The following is a 7,762-nucleotide window of genomic DNA, read 5'->3' as shown; positions in this document are numbered from 1 at the left end:
TTTTTAAAAACCTTTTAAAAAAATTCTTAAAAAAAAAAAAAAAAAAAAAAAAAAAAAAAAAAAAAAAAAAAAAAAGCCATTAGTGTGGTGGCCAATGCAGCCCCAAAATGCACAAAGCTATTTAAAAATTAAGTCGAGTTGAAATAAATCAATTCACTTTATATCTGTACTCTAATACCATGTTTGATGCAATAAATTAAAGAATAATTCTGACTGTACATGCTACTGTTTTACAGGCTGTACAGGTAGATACATGCTGAGATAGGCGGGTAGGGGAAGTGGGTAATTATTTAAAAAATAAAAAAATTCACCCACCCAAGGCACGTGCGAGTGGCATATTCACAGAGTCTGTACAGCCAGCTCGATTGTAAATTAAATATAACTATTAACAAATTTCATTGTATATTTCTCATTTTTGAACCCTCTCCCCCTTTCATTGCACTTTTTGTGGCACTATTGTTTTCCATGCAACAACCAAGTGGCTCCCATCATAACTATATCTCACGCTTGTAGTAACATAAATACAACTTCCAAAGTCAATTTCACCCTCCCCCTTATCCTGCACCAAAAAGGGACAAACATTATGATATATTTTCATTACTACAAAACATGTCCATAGATGGCCTGCAACGTTCAATCATGAATAGGTAAATTTCACCCTCTCGACAACTTTCATTAACTGTAAACAATTAACAAACTTTTCATCATTACATCTAAATAAGCTAAATTCGTTCTATTATACTACGATTTGGTGTTATTAAAATTTGGGATTCCATTTTAAAAGACCAACATTGTTAAGAGCAATAGTACAAGTCATTATATAGAGGTCTATATTTCGATATTTAATCGATACGAGATTTATTCCTTAATATGCCTACGCAAGATGGTGGTTCGTATGAGCAAACTAATTTTGAAATTTACGTGCTAATTTTTTGAGTTTTAATTGAATCAAATTACTTATTGGAGTTTAATTGGTTCTGATATCATATTAAGTTAACTTGTTAATAACAATAGTCCAAATCCTTAACCGATATGAAATTTATCTCGTAACACGTGCAACCTACATTTCTTGAGAAAGGATAATTCAAGTTGTGAGTCTAAAAGTGACTAGGAGGAGATGATGATGGTACGATGCACAAAGTGTATTTGTTTAGCCCTTAAGTTATATTTCCTGTTTTTGGACTTAAAAAGTTTTTATTTCACATTTAGTTGAGGAGTAAGTCGAATCCACTCCTAAATCTATATTATGTTTTATTTTCATTAATAATTAATAAAACATATCATTTACGGTGGTTTAATTTAAGGTACAACAAATTGTCATAACAAACTTTAACTGCAACATGGAGTACTAAGAGAAACGATATTTCTGGACAAGATGTTATAACTAGTGAATCATGATTTGGTACTAATTAATTTTGACAAAAATAAATTGTCCCCCTCCCCCACCGTCTCTTTTTAGCTTTACTAATTAGTAATTACCATCTTCATTTAAATTCATTTTATTTAAAATAAGGCCCACAAAATTTTTACTCTTTTAATTATTTATTTTCCTTGATCTACAAGCAATGTGACATGTTATTGTGGTGGTATTAATTGCCTTTATTCACTTTCAACTCAATTAACATATTTTTACATAATGAAAAGTGAAAGCTGGATTCTGTAGGGCATGTTTGGTTATTGGAAATTTGGTGGGTCTAAGCCTATAAACCTTCCTCAAACTCTCTCTCTCTCTCTCTCTCTCTAATGTGAGATGAAGTCAAAATCCCGCCCCCCAGGGCACTTCTTCACTGGCAAAGGACGGACGCTGTCAAACCTGGCAGAGCAGAGGTCGTGAGTTAGAAATATGGGGCTCTTGGAAGGCAAGGATTTATTCTTAAAGAGCAATAGTACAAGTCATTATATAGAGGTCTATATTTCGATATTTAATCGATACGAGATTTATTCCTTAATATGCCTACGCAAGATGGTGGTTCGTATGAGCAAACTAATTTTGAAATTTACGTGCTAATTTTTTGAGTTTTAATTGAATCAAATTACTTATTGGAGTTTAATTGGTTCTGATATCATATTAAGTTAACTTGTTAATAACAATAGTCCAAATCCTTAACCGATATGAAATTTATCTCGTAACACGTGCAACCTACATTTCTTGAGAAAGGATAATTCAAGTTGTGAGTCTAAAAGTGACTAGGAGGAGATGATGATGGTACGATGCACAAAGTGTATTTGTTTAGCCCTTAAGTTATATTTCCTGTTTTTGGACTTAAAAAGTTTTTATTTCACATTTAGTTGAGGAGTAAGTCGAATCCACTCCTAAATCTATATTATGTTTTATTTTCATTAATAATTAATAAAACATATCATTTACGGTGGTTTAATTTAAGGTACAACAAATTGTCATAACAAACTTTAACTGCAACATGGAGTACTAAGAGAAACGATATTTCTGGACAAGATGTTATAACTAGTGAATCATGATTTGGTACTAATTAATTTTGACAAAAATAAATTGTCCCCCTCCCCCACTCCTCTCTTTTTAGCTTTACTAATTAGTAATTACCATCTTCATTTAAATTTTATTTTATTTTTTTTAAATAAGGCCCACAAAATTTTTACTCTTTAATTATTTATTTTCCTTGATCTACAAGCAATGTGACATGTTATTGTGGTGGTATTAATTTAGAGAGAGAGAGAGAGAGAGAGAGAGAGAGAGATTGCTTTTATTCACTTTCAACTCAATTAACATATTTTTACACAATGAAAAGTGAAAGCTGGATTCTGTAGGGCATGTTTGGTTATAGGAAATTTGGTGGGTCTAAGCCTATAAACCTTCCTCAAACTTACTTTTCTTTCTCTCTCTCTCTTTCCCTCTCTAATGTGAGATGAAGTCAAAATCCCACTTGTTTTTACTTTTAAGTTTTACCTCAAAATTTGATAAAGTAAAGGGGAAAATTGCTGCAGCGGTCCCAAACTTTTCATGTTTTTGTAGATTTTACCAAAACCTTCATTTTATACCATCCACAATCCCAAACCTTTCAAAAATATGTACCAAGGGTCCAAATGGATGGAAACCATCCAATTGACCATTAGTTAGTCAAAAATTTTGATTTTGACCAAGTTTTGACCAATTTTAAAATGTTAAAATATTAATTTTAACCATTATATAATACATAATAAAAATAAAATAATAAATAATGAAAACAAGTATCAACAGCGTCCTCTCCACGCCACCTACCCACCCCCAACCCCATTCGGAAATTAGACCCACAATGACACAGCTCCATCACTCGCCGATCAACGCCACCTCCAACTATAAGATGTCGGTCACCACCCAATGCTACAACTTCTTCCTTTTTTTACCACCACTAATGTTACTTTCACTGATATCTTGACCACAAGAATCCATTACCTAGGTTCTCAAGAAAAATTCAAAACTAGCATTCAAGAAATCGAACCCAAATCCTTCACTCCTCGATGCTGAAATCACCTTCACTCCTCGAGGACTGCTTTGTTATTTCAAATCTGGTGTCCATAATAGGTTGGAAGCACATTCATCTACCCATGGTGTCGGCTGTAGGAAGGGGATGGGAGTGGAGCCTCTAAATACTTACTTAATAGAGTCTCTTCAGGTCGAATCTGATTGTGAAGAATTGAAAAATGTCGATGAAGTTTGAAACAAAGATTTTAGAGTAAAGATCGCTTTGACGTTGGTGGTTGCTGCTTGTGTTGATGGTTCGGTAGTGTATGCTGGTTGTCTCTTTTTAGCTTTACTAATTAGTAATTACCATCTTCATTTAAATTCATTTTATTTAAAATAAGGCCCACAAAATTTTTACTCTTTTAATTATTTATTTTCCTTGATCTACAAGCAATGTGACATGTTATTGTGGTGGTATTAATTGCCTTTATTCACTTTCAACTCAATTAACATATTTTTACATAATGAAAAGTGAAAGCTGGATTCTGTAGGGCATGTTTGGTTATTGGAAATTTGGTGGGTCTAAGCCTATAAACCTTCCTCAAACTCTCTCTCTCTCTCTCTCTCTCTAATGTGAGATGAAGTCAAAATCCCGCCCCCCAGGGCACTTCTTCACTGGCAAAGGACGGACGCTGTCAAACCTGGCAGAGCAGAGGTCGTGAGTTAGAAATATGGGGCTCTTGGAAGGCAAGGATTTATTCTTAGAAGGCAAGGGAACATTTGGAAGGCAAGGATTATTCTTGGAAGGCAAGGTGCAACTTGGATTGGCTTGCTTGGCACTTTGTCAGACCAGGTGGGGAGCGCTCGGACCCTGGCCAGTTGGAGGCACATCCTGCGATTAACCGGACTGTGTGAAGAGGGGTTGGATCACAGACCCAAGGATTAGTCTAGAATAGGACACCGTGTAAAAAAAAAAAAAAAGTCAAAATCCCACTTGTTTTTACTTTTTAAGTTTTACCTCAAAATTTGATAAAGTAAATGCTCAGGGGCGTTGCCCTTAATTTGTAGTCCTTCCCTCCAAAAAGCAATTGATTCAAGCGAGATAAAAAAATAAAAAAAAATAAATAAATAAATAATGAGAGAGAGAGAGAGAGAGAGAGAGAGTAGTGTATTTTATATTTTGTTTATTATTTAATATTTTAACGTGCATAAAGATTTTATAGCAAAATAAAATATTCAATTATATCTATTTAAAGGGATGGAAAGATTGTTTTACGTAGATCCATATGATGGAATGAACTTACTAACTTACAGAATTATAGACATAAATAAAAAAAAAATGTGAACCGAGACAAGAGTTGAAAATTTTCATTTTAAGACAAATTTGTGCTGCTCTAATGTTTATGAATTTTCAGTACTTGTCTTGAAGATACAGTGATTACTTTCTGAGATAAAACTCATCCCTTGTTTGGTGAGGATTAATATTAAATTTTTATTAGATTTTAATAAAAGTTAATGAAATGTGTGATTGAAAAATTGTAGAATCCCATGAAAATATGTGGTTAAAATTAATTGTTAATTTTGACTTAAATTAAATATATTTTAATCCCTACCAAACATGGGTTTAATAAATCTCGATAATAAGGATCCCAAAAATGCTCTTGCTCTCCTTTCAAAATTTGACGAAAATTTAGGCATTGTGTCTAAGGCAATAATGCAAAATAGTCGGTAAGACTGGAATGCAAAAATAATAGTTTCTTGTATATATTTTTATGTCTTAAGCATTTTCCTATGGAAAATTGCATTAGCGGTCTCTAACCTTATCATTTTTTGCAGACTTTACTTTAACCTTCATTTTGTGCCAATGGAGATTTCGAACCTTTCATAAATATATACCTAAGATCCTAATATTTCATAAATATGCATATGGACAGAAACCATCCAAAATATCGTCAATTGACCTGAAAAATTAAGAAATTAACATTCAATAATATAAAATCGTCCAAAAACACTGTCCAAAAAGGTATCAAAGTCTAATAAAATCGTCGCGATAGCAAATAGTTTAAGAAAATTTTCAGGTCAACTGACGGTATTTTGGACGGTTTCTGTCTAGATGGAACTCAAGTACATATTTATGAAAAGTTGGGGACCTTCGCAACACAAAATGAATGTTAGGGTAAAGTCTGCAAAAAAAAAGAAAAATGATTAGGAACCGATACTGCAATTTTCCCTTTTTCTACTCAATAACCTATACATTTCTTGTTGGTTGATCCGAGTTATAAATGAGAGCGTCTTGTTAGATAAAAGAATTGTTATTATTTTGCTTCTCGTATGTTATTATTGTGCCAATAGTTCATTAGAATTAAAATTGATAGATCGATTGAATAGACATGTTATAAATAGATATAATTTTTTATATTTTTCAATACTACTATTTTGTAATGTTTAATATGTCCAAGTTCAGCGTAAAGACGATAATCGGATTATACCCGTTAGTAGTGCTTGAGGTCTTTGGCAGTTTACGATGTCAAAGCAACGTTATGTTTTGAGCCGTTAACTAAACGACAAGAGTTTTATTTTGTAGGCATGTGAGATAGGTTTAAACAAAGTCCAATTAACGGCCGTCAGAACGGCTTGCTCAATAAAAATAATAATAAAAAGACAAAAAATGAGAAAAGAAATTCTAAATAAGTATTTTTATTTTTAACTTGCTATGCTAAATTTCAATAAAATTTACGTCTGGAAACAAAAATTATGTCCAATAAAAGGTAGGTTAACAAATTGAAATATAATTTTATATATTTGATAGTATAAATGTTATGTGCGTCGAACACACATTTATAAAGATCAAACCCGTTTGATTCTCATTTTTCTCAAAATGTATTTTTCTCTCTTTTCTTTTCAACCACACATTCTTTATTAAAATAATATTACACATAAATAAAAAAAATTATCTACACGTTCTCCATTAATCTACTGTACTAAAATTCATTTTTCCTGAAAAATGGGTTTCAAACACCAAATGCATTCAATGTTGGTCATTGAAGCCAAACAAAAATAATTTACGAATTTCAATATCAATATAATTAGGATCTGTTTGACAAATTTTTACTTTTACTTTATGTAAAAATATTTTATGAGAAAGTTATTTAATGTTAACTTTCTTTAAAAACTCTTCTAATCAGACGAAACATTTGCAGAAAATTATCCAAATTTGTTCAAAACAAAATCTTAATATCAAAAGTATTTTTCGACTTTTTAAAAATCGTGCCAAACAAATCTCTTTGTAGCCCTCTTGGCTAATTTAACCTCTATTTGGCCCCTTTTTTGAAATAAAAATGAGTGGAATAATGTTATTTTGAAAAATGAATGGTTGAAAAAGAAGTAAAAATTTTCGATTTATGTGTAATATTATTTTATGGAAGATTGTGCGGTTGAAAATAGAAGAGAGAAAAATGAAAAGTAATGGAATTTAATGTAAGGAGGCCAAACTGGGGCTTAGAATCATCATTTTTTTTTTTTTTTATTGACATTAGCAAATTAACGTAGTTATTTTTTATTCATAATAAGTAAATAAACATGACCGAGCCAATAAATGTCTATTTACTTATTTTACTTATAAGATTCTTAAATTTTAGAATAGACCCACCCTATGAAGTTCAAATCTAAACTATTGTGTCAGTTTTAAGGAAAAAAAATAAAATCTAGATTATTTAATATTTTTAGTCAACAGTCATTCAATTTTTTATTACAAATTTTTTTGGTAGGCATCATAATACGTTTTATTAGACTGTCATACCTCATTCTATATATTTACCAATTCAATCATGCTACAGTAATCGAAAATGATTGACAAAGGGGATGACCGACCCTCACAATGGCGGAAGCGAACTTTTTTTATTGACACGGAAATCCATGTGCATGTGAAAGGATGTCAACCATTTGGTCATTCATTTTCGAGCAGAGTAGTTTAATTCTTACCAATTACCATGCCAGTTTTATCTATGAAGTTTAGTACTTATTACAAATTGGTACCGACACACAAATTTGTATTTTTATGTTATTGGTTTTTGTCAAATTTGTTGTTAAAAAGTTTTTACAAAAACGATTGGCCTCTTTTTTAATTAAATAATTAATATAAAAAAAAAGGAAAAGGAAAATGTAACCCTAGCTCTCTATCCACCCCCACGCTCCCCCCCAGGGTCCCAACAAGGCCACCGACTCCATCTTGAATGATAACCAGGATTAAGACAGTTAAACAGAAAAGGTTATATAGTGATTAGAGTTAGTAACTATATATTTTTCACGCTTGATTAATTGTTTTCATACTTAAAGTCAATGATA

The sequence above is a fragment of the Olea europaea genome, unplaced genomic scaffold (assembly GCF_002742605.1).
Source record: "Olea europaea var. sylvestris unplaced genomic scaffold, O_europaea_v1 scaffold2079, whole genome shotgun sequence".
NCBI lineage: Eukaryota > Viridiplantae > Streptophyta > Magnoliopsida > Lamiales > Oleaceae > Olea > Olea europaea.
The sequence above is the reverse complement of the archived record's forward strand: the minus strand, read 5'-3'. Positions refer to the sequence as shown.